General features: G+C 44.8%; 1 protein-coding gene across 6 annotated transcripts in view; it reads left to right on the top strand.

The window, feature by feature from the left end:
- Positions 1-18,113, top strand: part of Tmem150c (transmembrane protein 150C) — a 73,075-nt gene that overhangs the window by 34,750 nt on the left and 20,212 nt on the right. Inside the window, exon 2 of one of the 6 annotated variants that reach the window (XM_085836901.1) lies at positions 8,758-8,957. The exons of the other annotated variants lie outside the window; for them this stretch is intronic. The gene's annotated coding sequence lies outside the window, so the exon portion shown is untranslated. The remainder of the gene's footprint in view (positions 1-8,757; positions 8,958-18,113) is intronic. 6 annotated transcript variants of the gene reach the window in all.

The following is an 18,113-nucleotide window of genomic DNA, read 5'->3' as shown; positions in this document are numbered from 1 at the left end:
CTCACCGGCTTGTGCTTTTTATATATTCCAGGACCACCTGCCCTGGGGATGGGGCCAGCCACAGGGGGGCTGGGCTCTTCCACAGGATCAAGACAATCCCTCACAGAACTGCCCACAGACTCCCCTCCCCCCACAGACCTGATCTAGGAAGCCCCTCATTTGAGGCATCTTCTCTCAGATAACTCCAAATTGTGTCAAATTGACAATTTAAGCTAACCAGGACCCTCAGTCTCCTGAAGCCTTCTCTGAGACACATCCACTTGTTATCAGAGCATCCTTTAACCCTTGCGGCATCAATGTATGACATGAACCACCCTTGGTCTGGGATGTTGCTCGGTGGTAGAGTGCTTGCCTAGTATGTGTGAGGCCCTGGGTGTGATCCCAGAACAGCAAACAAAAGAAACAAGCTGGTTTCAGCCTTTAATCTACAGCCACGTGCTCGGTTGTCATCTGTAGCCTTCTGGGTATAACAAAAAGAGCAGTGAAAAGCAGAGGAAGGAAGAGTTATTTATGAGATCCACTCCAGGTTGCTTTTATTAGTTTTATTGGATATTTTATGTATTTACATTTCAAATGTTATCCCCTTTCCTGGTTTCCCCTCTGGGAACCCCCATCTCATCTCCCTCCCCCTGCTTCTATGAGGGTGCTCCCCCACCCACCCACCTACCCACCCACCCACTCCTGCCTCCCTGTCCTGGCATTCCCTTACACTGGGGCATCGAGCCTTCACAGGACCAAGGGCCTCTCCTCCCACTGATGCCAGAAAAGGCCATTCTCTGCTACATACACAGCTGGAGCCATGGGTTCCTCCCTATGTACTCTTTGGTTGGTGGCTTAGTCCCTGGGAGCTCTGGGCAGGGGGTAGGAGGGTGGAGGTGTCTAGTTGGTTGAGATTATTGTTCTTCCTATGTGGTTGCAAACCACTTCAGCTCCTTCAGTCCTTTCTCTAACTCCTCCATTGGGGACCCCATGCTTAGTCCAATGGTTGGCTGTGAGCACCCACCTCTGTATTTGTCAGGCTCTGGCAGAGCCTCTCAGGAGACAGCTATAACAGGCTCCTGTCAGCAAGCACTTCTTGGCATCCTCAATAGTGCCTGGGTTTGGTGTCTGTATATGGGATGGATCCCCAGGTGGGACAATGTAGGGTCAAAGTGTGGAGCAGAGACTGAAGGAAAGGCCATCCAAAGACTGCCCAGATTGCTTTTATACAGGATACTACATGGTGGGAGAATCTGCATGAAGGCAGTGAGCGTTTACCAAATGTGGAGCAACCACTGGCTTTGGAAGAGCAGGTACTGGGCAGCTAACTACACTCCGTCAGCTCCCGCTTCTGATGGTTGCCATTCTGCTGATGGAGTCGTTCTGCTTGGGTTCAGGGGAACATGAGTTCAGTTGTTGATTAGTTCTTGCTGAAGGAAGGATGCCGGATGATGTACAGCCTGCTCCCGTACCCTCTGCGCTCCAACAACCTCTGGTGGTATATTTCACATGTTTTCTGTCCTTCAGGAGAAGTCATCGGCATAAAATGATCTCCAAGAGACTTCTTAAAGAATTATTTATATATATTACGTGTGTGTGTGTGTGTGTGTGTGTGTGTGTGTGTGTGTGTGTGTGTGATTTCCAGTTAGGAAGAGCTTAGCACATGTATGTCACTGATAGGTTAAATCTTCGTCTTAACTGCAACCCAAAGAAGTAGGTACTATATGAACCCCATGTTGTGATGAGAAAACTGAGGCTTAGTAAGGTTCAGCAAAATGCATCACCCCACTGGTCCAGGTCACACTCGTGGCCCTCGCTCTATCCTGAGGTCCATACAATGGGATGTAGAAGAATTATCATCAGTTTCTTTGCATTTGTAGCATTATCCACCAAGAAGCTGGCAGCTGCTTGACAAGGAGCTCCACCGTCAGTGGTCAGGGATGGCTGGTCCCGCTCCTTGCTCAGGGTTGGGATTCTCCCACCAGCCAGACAAGCTTCAACCTGTTTGCCTGTCAGATCTTCATCTCCTGGAGTTCCTGGGAGTTTTCTATCCCTGGGGACTTGGCTGGAGCGTTCCTTGTTTTGCTTTGATTTGTTTCAGGTTTGCTTGTTTTCCCTTCACTGAACTAAGTATTGATGTCAGATTCTAGGTAAGAGAGAGCCTGCATCTCGTGGGCTCAATCTTGTTCTGGAGCTTGGAGCTGACACGGCGTGTCAGAGAGGCTGCTGTTGTGCAGTCTCGCAGCTGTGGACCAGGGCACACATGGCGGCTTGCGGTCAGACTATTGTGTGGCTTTTTTGTTGTTGTTTATTGTCTTTGGGATAGGCAGATACATGAAATAATTGCATACCAAAGGGCAAGCAAATAGACTTCAGAACTGTCCCCAAACAATCACTTCACCATCGACAAATCACATCAATGACAAAACCCAGGCTTTCCCCTGCCTCAGAGGAGGTATTTGACAAGTAGGGATTAGATTTGTGCCTCTATGAAACCTCTGTGAGGATGGGGCTGTGGAGGTATCTCAGTTGATGGATTGTCTAGCAGGAACCTTTGTTTAATCCCCAGCACCACAGAATCCAGGTCTGGTGGTGTGTGCCTGTAATTTCAGGACTTTGGAGGTGTAGGCAGGAGGATCGGGAGTTCAGGGACATCCTGACGATGTAGCAAGTTTAAAACCATCCTGGAGTACATGAAATCCTCTGTCAAGGGAAAGAAAACTGAAAGATTAGCCATTTTAAGGTCAGGACACAGTCCTCTGGCCTCAGCTCTTCCATGGACTAGGGGAAACACGTAGTCACTCTGGTCTCCTGGGTATCACCTAATTCCCAGGGCAAGGTTATGTATGTCACTGTCACCTAAGGATCATAGGATGTTTCCAGTAGCTTATGAACAATGGCTTTGCCGTTTGGACTTCAGCATCTACATATACTAATTAGCCACAGAAGAAAAGATTCCGCTGTGGCAGCAAGAATCTAAAGACAAAATGGCTTTAAAACATGGAAGGCTTGTTTGTCTTTTTAATTTATGTAACAGAGGGTGGGTGTTACGAATCAGTGGGAGAGGAGGTTCTGATAACAGCTAGACCATCTGCAGTGTTGTGTCTGTGCAGGGTCGCTGTTGTTTTAGATCAGAGGCAATCCCTCCTGTTCATGTCTCATTGGTAAGAAATTAATCATTAGCTGTGCTGCAGCCCAGAGGAGCTGGGTTGCCATAAGTGGGACAGCTGTGTGCCCAGATCTTCTGCTCACACAGTGGAAGAAGGGGATGTTGACTTTCATAGAAAGCTGGTAATCTGCCACCACCAGCTCCTTCCTGGCTCCCAGAAAATCTCCATTTCCTACAGTGCTCCACCATTGTAACTGGAATGCATGTATGAGTGTAGAAGGTGGGTAGCCTGCCATTTAGTTTATAGTGTGTAAGACTGCTATGCAAGCCACCAACCTGAGTTTGATCCTCAGAACACATACACAATCTCACACACACACACACACACACACACACACACAGAGGATGTATACTCACATGTGCATGCACACATGCAGACATGCACAAATATCACACATACACTCATATATACATATACACACATTATATGTACACACACATTATGCACATAGTAACATATACACATGTACACTCACACACATTGTATATACACACACAAACATATACACATGCACATGCATGCACACACATCACACATACATACACATCACGTATGCACATTATACATTCACATCACCTATACATACTATACACACACACACATTATACACACGTACACATATTATATATATATATATATATATATATATATATATATATATATATATGCCATGCATCAGTGCTGCTGTGCATCCATGCACCCATGCTGCTGTGTGGCCATGCAGCTGTACAGTCATGCAGCTATTGCACTTTATTCTTAGCTTTTTCATCTCTCTGTTGAAGTTTTATTGGGTGACAGACAGTTGGTGTCTAAATGCCTTGGAACACATCTATAGAAGGAAGGAACCTTGTCCCATTGTTGTGAAATGAATCTTTCCTCATATTCTTTGGGGCGAGTTTCCTCACAAAGCCACCCCTGCAAGAGAGGGTACTTATCATAGTACAGGTGAGTGGCCACTTCCCAGGTCATAGTAGGAGGTGAGCGGACAGTCTAGCACTATGCCAGCCTGTAATCAAGACTAACTGACCTTCGTTTTGCCTGGAGATGGGTGGAGCTGGACCTTTAATGATGTCACCAAGAACTTGTTCTTCCGCCTTCTATTCACCCACGGTCACTGTGGTAGCTTCGGGTCCTCATGTTTATTGTCTCATGACTACATAGCAGATGCCACAGCACCAGGTACTGGAGTTTTACTGCACCATCCCAAGTGAGAAAAAAGGAACGTAGATAGAAAAAGTCCTCTTCCCATCATTGAGGATGCAAACCCTTCCCATTTACCATCCAGGGCACTTCCTTTTGCATCTCAGTGGCCAGGTCCAAGAGAGTCTGCAATGGTAACTTGTCAAAGGAAGATGAGGCGGCTGTTTGGCTTATCCAGTCACGACATATTTGGTGTCCTTGGGCTGAGCACATTGCTGTCCTGAGAAAAATGAGATTGTTCTCAACTAGGAAGCAAAGTCATATCATCCATACATGGGTCGTGCTTGCTGTTATGCATAACCAGGTAGGTGAATTGAGAGGCTAAAAGGAAAGTCAGACCACAGTGGATCCAGGTGCGAGTGAAGGGATTTCCTCTGGGGGTTATCTTTGCATGGCATGGAACAGTAAGTTCGGTCTAGTTCTAAGAGAAAGAGTCCTCTGGGCCGTGAGTACAGGGGGACCCTATAGTCATCTGCCAGGTGAATGAGGGTGACTGCTTTTAGAAATCAAAAGAATGGTGGAGGAAAAAAAAAACCAGTCACTGCTGGTTCTGTTTAGAAACCATCATATTTGGGGAATGGCAACATTTTACAGAAATTCTTCACTACAACTGTATTGCATTGTGTGGTTTGATTTGCCAGCATTCTTAAAATTTTTGTGGTAGGGGACTGACCTTGTAGATTTAATGATGCTGCTTGTATCTGTTGATCAGGGGAAGTCGTCATAGACTCTTAAGGTGATACCAGGTCACCTGACTCTTGTGATATTCAGAACTCAGGATGGGGTGAAAGTACCTTTCATCTCTGTGCTGGGGTCTTATTTGTTGGCTCCCCTTTCCATATCCCCGTGCTGATTGTATCTCTGGGTCTAGAAAAACCTCGGAAAAACAAAACAGATAGCCCTGGTCATTCTCACTTATAATTACAAATGGGTTACAATATAATACAAGCTCTCCACGTTTGCGCACAACACACGTGGCAGAGATTCATTCCCAGGAGGCTCTGGTTCATAGGCATTGTGACAGTTCTGGCCATTAGTAGGTGGCTCATTCATTGTTTCTGCTCTGTACCGCTGGCCCCAAGGGTACATGAAAAATTACTATAGCAAGGAGCCCATCTCCTGATGAATTACAAAGTAAGAAAGGGAAGCAAAGACCTAGGTAGAACTTGTGGCAGAGTACAGAGTCATGTGTCACTTACCAGCAGGGATACATCCCGAGGAGAGTGCCACTTGCTGATTCCATCCTCATGGGAACACACGTCCACAGACTGACTACAAGTCACCAGGCAGTGTCATCTCTGGGGACTACAGCTGTGTGCAAGCTTCTTCGTGGGCAGAAGTACTAATTCATGGCGCATGACAGCACTTGGCAGTTCCTGGGAGGCTGGCCAGACAGGAAGGACTGGTTTCACTGTATTTCCAGTCTTTATAAAGACATGCAGAGGCCAGAGCCATTATTCTCCCCCACTTTACTGATGAAGAAACTGAGGCACAGACCAAGCTTAACTAATGTCACATAACTAGGAAGTGGCAGAGTTGAGAATCTAAGCCCTTGTCCCAAGCAGATTAGCCAAACCTGCCTGCCCCCACTGGCCCCAGGCGGACAAAGCTTCTCCTCTCCAGACAGCCTTGTGCTGGTGCTGAAAACTGTGCAGTCAGTCACCAGTAGGCGTGGTTTAAAGAGCTTCAAATAACAAGGATCTGGTGGGCTCCATCTGGAGATGAGAGGTGTTTTCCATCATATGGGACAATAAAAGATTTGTCTTCAAGGCCCCCATACTGACCACAGGACGCAATTTTTCCAGGCTTTAATAGCTGGAAGAACTACATGTTCCCTGATAACAAAAGTATGAATAAGAATATTACTATCGTTGTTGGCGTTTTCTAATAGGGTCCCTTTATGAAGTCTTCGATAACCTCAGCCTCCCACGTGGTGAGATGACTGCCACGAGCCGCTTTGACTTATAAACTTCCCCTTTTTGAACAAGTTAAGGTGGCTGGGGTCTTCGATAACAAGCTCGTGTGGGAATAGAAAACACGTTTTCAAGAGAGTGTAACTCAAAAACGTAAATGGTGGGAGATGCCACAATCCTTTAGCTTTTGGTACCTTCCCTCCTCCCCCACCTCTGGGGGAGTGGGGGGAAGACAAGAGTTTTGGGGACACAAAGGGAGCAGAAGTAACGGAGGTTCTCACTGTCTCACACAAGGCGCTGAACAGCCTGTGCAGAGCGGCCTGCCTCACACCCAGATTGGGTAAGCGCACTTGGGCAGTGACAGTCATTGGAAGAGAACACATGGTAAACGCACAGAGCTGGCAGCACTGTCTCTGTGAGCTGTGACCATCTGGGTAAGAGCTTAGCAAGTCATTTGGATAAATAATGCCGTTTGGAGGAGAGTTCCAAACCAAGGCTGAGTGCCAGAACCCTTTCAAGACAGTCTTCACAATCCTGGCTCTTTCCCTCCTTTTGTCAAAAACTCATCAGATCACATGCCAGATACGCTCAGCTCTCTGGGGCCATGGGAACATTTATCCTGGGTTTCTTCATTGTGAAATATTACTGGAAGATTAGTGTCAGCAGAGTAAATACTGCACAGAATAAAAGGAATCGTGGGGCTGGCGAGATGGCTCAGCAGATAAGAGCACTGACTGCTCTTCAGAAGGTCCTAAGTTTAAATCCCAGCAACCACACGGTGGCTCACAACCACCCGTAACGGGATCTGATGCCCTCTTCTGGTACATCTGAAGTCAGCTACAGTGTACTTATGTAAAATAATAAATAAATCTTTTGGGCTAGAGTGAGCAGGGACTGAGTGAGCAGGGTTGAACTGAGCAAGCAGAGGTCCTAAAAATTCAATTCCCAATAACTACATGAAGGCTCACAACCGTCTGTACAGATACAGTGTACTCACATATGTAAAATAAACCTTTTAAAAAAATCACAACTACTAGACAAAGATAAAATTCTTTTCTAAGATAATTCTCTTTTATTTTCTATGTATGGGTGCTTTGCTTACATGTATACACACACATATACATGCATACACACACACACATATATATACATACACACACGTATATATATACATACATATATATACACACACACACACATACATACACACACACACACACACACATATATATATATATGCCATTTATGTGCCTGGTCCCTAAAGAGGCCAGAAGAGAGCATTAGTCCTACAGAAGCTGGAGTTACAAATGGTTGCTAGCCACCATGTTGGTGCTGGGAATTGAACCTGAGACCTTTGCAAGAACAACAGGGCTCTAAGCTGCTGAGCCCTGATCTCCCCAGTCCCAAATCCTTAGGTATGTGGAAGAGGCTTCTTCATCTAACTCAAGAGAAGAATGGAATTTATCCTTATGTCTTAGGGTTGCCATTGCTGTGATAAAACACCATGACCAGAGGTAAGTTGGGAAGAGAGGGTCCATTAAGCTCACAGTTCCGTAGAACAGTTCATCATCAAAAAGAGTGAGGGCAGGAACTCATGCCAGGCAGGAACCAGGAGGCAGGAGCTGATGCAGAGGCCATGAAAGGAAGAGTTAGGCTTACTGGCTTGCTCAGCCTGCTTTTTTATAGCACCCAAGACTACTGCCCGCAATGGGCTGGGCCTCTCCCCACTCCTATCAATCATTAATTAGGAAAATGCCTTACAGCTGGACCTACGGGGGGGGGGGCACATTCTCAATAAGGACTCTCTCCTCTCTGACAACCCTAGTTTGTGTCAAGCAGACATAAAACCAGCCAATGTATCCCACTAGTTAATGAGAACTTTGAGTGATGTTTCCCCTATATTTAAAAAATATTTGCAAAAAAAAATGTGCTATTAGCATGTGTATGTGCTTATGTGTGCATCATCTGTGTGGGCAGGAACAACCATGCCACGGCACATGTGGAAGTCAGGGGACAATTCTGTGGAGTTGACTCAATCCTTCCACCTTTGCCTGGGTTCCAGGGATTGAACTCAGGCTGCCAGGTGTACGCAGCAAGTGCCTTTTCCAGCTAAGCCACCTCTCCAGCCCTGGTGACATTTTCTAATGTAAGTGGAGCAGTGAGCCAATTTGTGCTCAGGAAATATAGAGAACAACATCTCTGCCTTTCCTTCCGTTCTTAGACTGGGGCTACTACAGTCATGTGACCAAGAGAAAGTTACACCATTGAAACGTGTATGCTATGCCCACATGACCTTGAGACCCCATCCAAACTTTAATTAGTTCAAAAGGGGGACTTTGTAAAGTCAGAGTCCCAACTGGACATGGTGGCTCACGGTAATAATCTCAAAACCTGGGGAGCTGAAGCAGGAGATGTTTGAGGCCAGCAAGGACTCCATTCTTAGACAATTCCGAGACAACATCTGCTGGTTGACTTACCAGGCCGGTTATTTCCAGGGCTCTTTCCATCGAGTTCCCTTTCTGAACTTGCACGTGATCCCAAACAGCACATAGTAAGTCTTGCTCATCTTCCTGGAACCCGACAAGCCTCTAGCACCAAGAAGGGAGAGCATATCGGTTGTGTGTCTCCTGGAATTTCTTCTAAGCTGAGTGTGGACTAACAGAAGACCAGTGGATTCTCTGTGCCAAGAAAAAAGGTGTGTAACAAGGGGCACCGGAGAGGCAGAAAGGAGCAAAGTGTCATGATTTGTCACATGGGACGTTGGCAGGCCCATGAAGCCAGAAGGAGGCCTTGAGCTCTTCACTGAACTCTTCTGCTTGTCTTGATGCCTAACAGAGTCTTTTGCAAAGGAAAAGTGGGCAAAAGGATGGCATAAATAAGAGGACTTTCCCCTTCTACATGACACACACATGCACACACACAAGCACACATACATTTGCACACACACAGGCATGCACATATGCATGCACACTCACACATGCATGCACACAGATACATATGCATGAACACACATTCTTTCTCTGTTACCACACACACATGCACACATACATGTGCGCACACACTCACACAAGCATGCACATATATAAGCATGCATGCAAACATGTACACATACATGAGTACACACACAGGCATGCACACAGATATATATGCATGGACATATACTCTTTCTTTTTTACCACACACACACATGCACACGCACACTACATGTATACACGCACTCACCCTTGCAGGCACTCATGCACACACTCACACAAGCATGCACATATATAAACATGCATGCACACTCACACATGCATGCACACAGATACATATGCATTGACACACACTCTCTCTGTCACACACACACACACACACACACACACACACACTCCCTGTTGGTCTTCAGCTCATACCTGTTAGCTCCCAGAAGAACATAGTATGGTGAGTTCTACCATATGTCTGATTTATGTCCTTTAGTGTACAAATCTTTTTTCAATGACTTCATCTGATTTATCTCATTACAAGCTCCTCAAGTCTTACCAAAATAATTTATAACTGTTTAGGATCTAAGCAAATTGAATAAAACAGTGGAGGCTCGCAGCTTTTAAAGATAAAAACCAGATGACTGATTTCAATATAAAACCACAAACCTCCTAATAAAAAGGACACAGGAAAACCTGAGATCAAGGGATGATAGGCAAGAAGTCCCTTAGATTTGACATCAAATTCAGAACCTTTAAAAATAGAACTGGGCAGATTAGACTGTTCAAAGCAGACTTTCTTGCTTTGCAAAGCTCTCATAAACAAGCAAGGCACGATGGCACACACCCATCCCAGGTGTTGAGAGGCAAGAGGAAGGAAAGGAGTTCAGGACCCGCCTCCAGCATCTTGTGAGTCTGAGGCCAGCTTAAGCTTATGTGACTCTGTCTCAAAGGCAAGTGAGATGGCGATGTCCCAGGGATAAGAGTGCTTGCTGCACAAGTGTGAAGGCCTAGGCTTGGTCCCAGCACCTGTGAGAGCCAGATGTGGTCACGTACACTTGTAACCCAGCACTAGGTATGAACAGAGACAGGAGGATTGCTGGAGCTTGGGGACCAGCTGGTCTGGGTGGGGAAAGTGGTCAGCTCCAGGTTCTGTGAACGACTGTTTCACAAAGATAAGGGCAGGGTGAAAGAGCCTTAGACCTGACCTGACACCTGCACATGCATGCACAGGTGTGGGTATCCACACATGCATATATACAGACACCTGACCTGACACCTGCACATGCAAGCACAGGTGTGGGTATCCACACATGCATACATACAGAGAGACACCTGACCTGACACCTGCACATGCAAGCACAGGTTTGGGTATACACACATGCATATATACAGACACCTGATCTGACACCTGCACATGCATGCACGGGTGTGGGTATCCACACACGCATACATACTACACACTCCATACATAAATACACAGATTCTTTGACGTGCCATTTTGTGGTGAGAGATACTTTTAAAAACAGTTATGGACCTTTAATATAAAAAAAAAAAAAGGAAATCACATTATACCATATACTTTGAACTCACAATGACCTAAACCCCTAAATAGGAAGACCTGAAGTTATAAAAACAATGAGAAGGGAAGAGAGAGAAAGCCTCACGACACTGACGTTGGCAATGATTTTTTTGTTTTAGAACACTAAAACTCGGGGAACAAAGGAGAAAGTAGACAAATTAGACTTCATCAAAATTAAAAACGTGTATGCCCCAAAGGATGCTCTCGACAGTGAGATGGTGACTTATATAATTGGAGAATCGGGGTGCATGATGGGAGATGAATATCCAGGACATGTGAGGATCAATAAGACAATTGAAAAGGTGAAGGGACTGTAGGCACAGTTCCGTGGTAGCACACTTACCCAGGATGTACTGGGGCCTGCATGTGCTACCTAGTGTTGAAAACAATGAAGTATAAACAAATTAAGTAGACATTTCTGTAGAGAAATATACAAACGACCAGTAAGTGTGTGACCACACAAATCTAGGGAGGTGGGATGTTTACATAAAACTCACAGGAAAGCCGCAGACGAGGTCAATATAAGCTCTTGAGAGCTGGTCATATTAAGGCCAGTTCTTAGTTGAAGATGTTAAACATTTACTGGTATGCTAGAGACTGCCAGTGAGGAGACAGTGTGAAGAATAGACAGGGTCTCACTGTATTATTTCTTGCAACTGTGTGTGGATTTGCAAGCATTTGAAAAGGGAACACATCAAAGCTTACGTGAAATGTTTTGGAAGAGGCACTGGGGTAGTTTTGCTGCAAGCTAATAATGCGACCGTTCATAGACGGCTCCCCTGGCATCTCTTCATGGTAAGAAAGGGCAATTCTCATCTAACCTCAGGCAGGGTATAGAGCAAGTTTCCTATCATTTAGACATAAGTTGCCCTAAGAGAGTTAAACTAGCGAAAGTAAAACGATTTAGAAACCGTTGGCGTGTCTAAAGCATCAAGTACCATGTGTGAAGAATAACAAAACGGGCCCCGCCCACCTGATGAGAACCTGAGATCACAGCCCTTGGGAGGTTCAGGCAGGAAGATGGTTGGAGTCAGCCTGGGCTACATAGTGAGATCATCTCAACACAAACAAACAAACAAACAAACAAAAAACAAACACCACACACACACATAGTAGGGAAGGACTAAAGAGATGGCACCATGGGTAAAGTGCCTACCGGGCAACATAGGGACCTGAGTTTGGATCCCCGACACCCAGACATGGTACCGTGCACCCCTAATCCCAGCACAGGAGTATGTTTGAGGACTCAGAAGTAGGTGGGTCCCCAGAACAGCCAGCCCCTCTAGCTGAAATAGTAAGTTCCAGGTTCAATGAGAAACTTTATCTCAGGAAACAAGGTGGAGAGCAATGGAGAAGGACGTTGGTTGGTGTCGCCCTCTGGTCTCCACATGTGTGTGCACATCGGAGCCCCTTGCCCATGTGCAGAAATAACTAGGAAAATATAGCTCAGTGGTAGAGAGCATCCCCTTACTAAAAACAGACACAGGAACGAAGACTTTAAACATTTGTTAAGGTATTTTTTAGAAAGACATTTAAAGAAAAAAATGTTATTAGCAGAAAAGCTATTTGTGCCTTTCTAGAAAAAAAGTGGTTCCCTGAGAAGGAAGTACTATTCTGAGTCCTACTCGGAAGATGGGAGCGCAGTGCTAACGCACTGGGCCCTCTGCTTAGCCTCTATAGTTACAGCACTTCCAGCACAAGGACTGCACACACGCGAGGCTCTTTACCCACACTATTGTCAGTTCTCAGCATGATCCTACAGTTGTGCTTAACCACCAAGGCGCCTGTGGTTCCCACGGGTGAAGACCTCCTGTGAAGTTGGCTCTTCGTTGTCTTTCTCCACCTCTTCAAATTCAGCAATCTCCGTGTGGTGAGACAAGGAAACTACAGATTTCAAGAACTAAACTCAGGCCCAAGGAGCCAGTTTCTGACATAACTGAGGTTAAGTCCAGGATGGGATCCAAACATAGGATCCAAACTTAGGTCCTTATGTTGCCCGGTAAATTCTCTTTTCAGGGGACCCACCCTGAGTGGAACTCATATGTAAGTGACCTATTTAGTGATAGATCTACAGTGATCTGTTGACCCAGTCACTGCTAGCTTCCCTCCTTCTTCCTTCCTCCTTCCTTCTTTCCTTCTCTTCCTTCTTTCCTCCTTGCTGCCTTCCTTTGCTTTCTTTTTTTCCTCTTTCCTCCCTTTACAGATGTCTACATATAGAATTGTGTTTGTCTGTCTGTTTACTATAACTGATAGCTTTATTATGGGCACACATACATTAATAGACATTTATTATTCATATTGTATATGCTGCAAATGTTCAACATTGTGCATTCTATAAATGGAAGCCATTGGTGACTAGGCCATCCCGTAGCTTTCAATAGCATCAATGCATATCCATTCACTTTCCATTATATTAGCTATCTACACTCAGCCATGATCCAAGACATCAAGGGGACATTCCAGAAGTAAATATGTCATACGCTAAACTCTGTGCTGTTTCTGAGCACTGTGATGAAATCTTGCCAGTGTTTATAAAATCTGACCTGCAAGGCTGGAGAGAGAGCTTAGCAGTCAGGAGCGCACACTGCACACAAGGGACCTGAGTTTGCCTCCCAGCACACAAGACATCCAGTCACCTGTAACTCTGCTCTGGTCTCTGATGGGACCTGATACTCTCTTCTGGCCTCTGCAGAGACCTGTGCACACACTCATGCTCCCATACACAGACACACACAAACACAGATGATTAAAGGTAAGATTTTAAAACTGACTTACAAGAATGTTTTATCCTTTCACTAAATGAAACACTTCAAACATTTATTAGATTTCTCCAAATAGACTGTTTTCCCAACATCGGGTAAATGACATAGTCACCATAGATTGTATTTTACTGGCCAGAAACTGAAATGTCTGTTAATTGGACCCATTATACAAAACCTCATCATACTTATGATCTCCAGTCCTGTAGATTAATAATTAAGTAAATAATTACTATAAATAAATTTGTGACTCCCTCCAGCCTAAAGGGAAAGGACTCTGTATTTCTTAAATCCTGTTCTACTTAGAAGATATGCTATATATGTTATAAAAAAAAAGACTAATCTTGATTCTGATAAGAATTTTTTAAAGATTTATTTAATTATTTATTTAATGTATCTGAGTATACTATAGCTGCCTTCAGACACACCAGAAGAGGACATCAGGTCTCATTACAGATGGATGTGAGCCACCATGTGGTTGCTGAGAATTGAACTCAGGACCTTTGGAAGAGTAGTCAATGCTCTTAACCACTGAGCCATCTCTTCAGCCCCTGATAGGAATTTTAAGTAAGAACAATATTAGGCCATTCTGGGATAACTGTTTACCCAGATCCCTTTAGGTAAATTGTTTGGGGTTGTGTATACTTAAACTCTTCTAAGTTAGAGTTTCTCTCTCTCCCCCTCCACCCCCATCTCTCTTTCTGGACAGTGTCTCACTATGTAGATCTGTCTGCCCTGGAACTTACTATGTAGGACACGCTGACCTGGAACTCACAGAGATTCACCTGTGTCCGTTTCCAGAGTGCTGAAAACCTATCTTTGAAATGGTCCTGGCCACATTCAGGGCAGGTCTTCCCATCTCAACTGACCGAACTAAGAAAATATCACAGGCACAATCACCGGAGAGCATGAGTCAGAGAATTCCCTGTTAATAGTCCCACCCCGGGTAATTCTTCATTGTGTCAATATGATGGCAAAACTCTAGCCGTCACAGTGATAACACATTTTTAAGACAGTGCAGGTCTCTATTGGTGGGATCCTCAGAAGGGGATATCTCTGTAATAATCAGAGCTTCCGTACACGTACAAATGGGGATGGCTACAGAGCAGAAGCAGGGTGTGGGCAAGGAGGGTGAAAAATTTCCTTTGTGGTGTGTGTGTCTGTGTCTATGTTTTATGTGTGTGTGTGTCTGTTTATGTGTGCGCGTGTTTGTGTCTATGTGTGTTTGTCTGTGTGCCTGTGTGTCTGTGTGTGTATCTGTTTGTGTCTGTGTCTCTTGGTGTGTGTGTCTGCATTTGGGTGTGTCTATGTGTGTGTGTGTCTGCATTTGTGTGTCTGTGTTTGTGAATGTGTCTGCATCTGTGTGTGTATCTGTTTGTGTGCGTACCTGTGTGTCTGTGTCTATGTGTGTTTCTGTGTGTTTATATATGTGTGTCTGTGTGTGTGTCTGCATTTGTGTGTGCCTGTGTCTGTGTGTTTATGTGTGCATGTGTTTGTGTCTGTGTGTTTATGTATGTGTGTCTGTGTTTATGTGTATGTGTGTTTGTGTCTGTGTGTTTGTCTGTGTGTTTATATGTGTGTGTCTGTGCCTGTGTCTGTGTGTACATGTACTGAGACTGGCCATTGTTAGTAGTAAACTGATAGTGAGCTGTGACTAACAGAACATCAGATGACCAGTAACCATTTCTTTTATCTGGGATCTGCAGGGGTGGGTCAAATATAATGCTCCCTGTGACCCGTGGTAGAGGACTCCATGGGACCCTGGTTCATGGAGATTCAGGAAGATGCTTCTGAAGCACGGGGTAAATCCTCTAAGGCTGAAGAGGCTGGAAGAGATTGACAAGCACGAACAGACCCAAGAGTTCACCACAAATGAACAAAAGACACTGCCGATCTGGACAGCTGAGGGGAGGGTGGTAAAGACTAACCAAATACCCTGTCAGATCCTTTAGTTAAACACTAAAAGCAGGAATCCAGGCTTTAGTTCTGGGTTGCTAATTACTGTGGTTTCTGGAAATTGCTACTATTCAACCAAAACATAAGAACTTTTCAAGATGAAATTGGCCATGGCTGACATTCCCAACTCTAGCTTCTAGAGATGGGTGGAGAAGCCTGTTGGACTCAAAACTGCCAGTCTTCTGCTCCGCCCACACTACTGCCTTCCTCCTCTACCTTCTTCCGTCCTTTAGAAAAGGTAGCCGTCAGCTATCTTCAGCTATGCAGAGAAGCAAATAAATGCCTTTTGTATTATCTTGGTAAATTGTCTGTGCTCTTGGAACTGGCATAAGAGCTAGGATTTGACCCTCTACTTCAGACTCAAGATGATTTATCTCAAAGCATCTTTCAAACTCCCCTGACCTGGGTCATGATGCACCTTGACTCTGTAACAGGTTGAAAATAGAACAAAACAGCTCAAAGTGAAAGCATTGTGCCTTTGAGAACAGCTGAAAACATTTCTGCATTTACATAACATAAAATGCCTGTAGAGCGAGAGGCTAAGGAGAGGCTAAGGAAGTTTCTCAGCCTAAAGACCCACAGTGGGTGACTCCACCACCACAGTTTAGTAGGGTTGCCTTCCTGGATGTCTGCTGAATGTTGTAACATCAATTTGAAGACGTTTGTATCTGCTTCTTGCATCTCTGTCTGCTGCCTGGGCTTATTCAGAACCCAAAGCACTGCAATGGTCGATCTTTCTTTGGACCATGAAAAAACACAAAAAGATTTGTGATTGTCCTGTTTTCTATGGGATTTGCCTGGGAACTTAGATTCTTCTAGTGTGGCACTATGCATACAGGTAATATTAACTTAATTAGATTCTGCTCTGTGTGTATTTTGGATTCAATTCTCTCTCTCTCTCTCTCTCTCTCTCTCTCTCTCTCTCTCTCTCTCAATTCTCTCTCTCTCTCTCTCTCTCTCTCTCTCTCTCTCTCTCTCTCTCTCTCTCTCTCTCTCTCTCTCTCTCTCTCTCTCTCTCTCTCTGAGACAGGATTTCTCTGTGTAGTCCTGGCTGTCCTGAAACTCATTCTGTAGACCAGGCTGGCCTGGAACTCAGAAATCCTCCTGCCTCTGCCTCCCAAGTGCTGGGATTAAAGGCCCTGGCTCAATTCTCTTTTAACATGATAATAAGCTTACTTGTTAATGTTACTGTGTCTTAAGGTATTAAGGAAAAAAAAATAAAAGGGAATCAATAAGGAGGAAAGAAATGTTAGAAAGCTATAAGAATTGAAATGCTTTTAGTAAAGATGGATTTGTGTTAGGAGATTAAGATGGCAGGGGTTTCTCCAGAATGGGAAAGAAAACTGGAAAGCCCAAGCAAGTCCCAAAAGCTCCAATTAAGTTATGTAAGGCACGTGGAAGATGAGAGCCAGGTAGCTAAGCAAACTTTATTCAGAAGCATTTAAGCTATACCCAAGCTTTAAATATTATACACTAACTAAAAGTACCACACTGGTGTAACAGACTTCTCGCTTTAAATAAACGTACCTGGAAGCTATCCTAATGTGGAAAGAGATTAAAACAGACACTTTGCCCCTTGCCCTCTGAAGTCAACTATGTCCCAGAGACGATGAGACATCTCCCGAAATGTCCTCTATGCCTGGTGATTCTTCTTTTGTTTGGAGAGGCCATGGCAACTTTGCCAGGTGGAGTCTACCCAGTGTCCATTGTACAAAGATGGAGGTCACCACAGGGCAGCACTTGCCTCCATGCCTCCAAGGGAAGCCGTTGCCATGCAGGGCTCTGACTAATCCTCACAGTAAGGAAGGCACTGGTAACAGAAAGGTCCAAGGAGTCGGGGCTTCTCCTGAGAACTCCTGAGGGCTAAGCCTTCAGCTAGCCATAACAAAAGAAGAAAATGATTAAATTTGGCCTCCTGCATGGTCTTAAACACACAGCAAGAAAACATCACCAAAAGTAAGATTGTTGATAATAATAAAAGACAAAGAGTAGACCAACCCACCCGTGCCTGTGGGCTACTGACAAGTGAGGTGAGTAATCACAGCCTCCCTGGCCATAGTCCAGTAAAGGGCTCTCATCTTTTCTTAGCAATGAGCACATTGCTCCTTTTATATTCCTGACATTTTTGCTTGTTTGTTTCCTTTGCTTTACAACATCAGACTAAGGCCATGTTGGCATCTGCATCCCAGTGGTAAAAGCTCTTCATAGGGAACATGGGTTAAATCTATGATGATCTTAGCACTCATGCCGTCACACCCTAAACCTTGTGTACTCAGCCATTGCCTTAGCTTTATCTACTCTTTACAGTTTGTTCACCCTCAGATGGTCCTGGGATGACTAGCACTATCTCATCCCCTTGATCACCCTCCAGAAAGTCAACTAAGAGCCAGGTTGTGAGCCCTTTCTACACCCCCAGTGTCATCCAGAATCACCCAGATTGATTCTATGTCCATCTTCTAGATGATTCCAGCTCTTAACATTTGAGGAGAGAATGCGAGGTAGCTACATAACCATTGGCAGGCTTGGAAGCCATCAGGGATGCCATCCTTCGTGACATTTCCTCCCTCCAAAATTGACATCAGGTAGCTAAATAG

This window comes from Mus caroli, unplaced genomic scaffold (genome assembly GCF_978045245.1).
Source record: "Mus caroli unplaced genomic scaffold, Mus_caroli_1 scaffold_4, whole genome shotgun sequence".
Lineage (NCBI taxonomy): Eukaryota > Metazoa > Chordata > Mammalia > Rodentia > Muridae > Mus > Mus caroli.
This window is presented reverse-complemented; position numbering and strand designations above follow the sequence as displayed.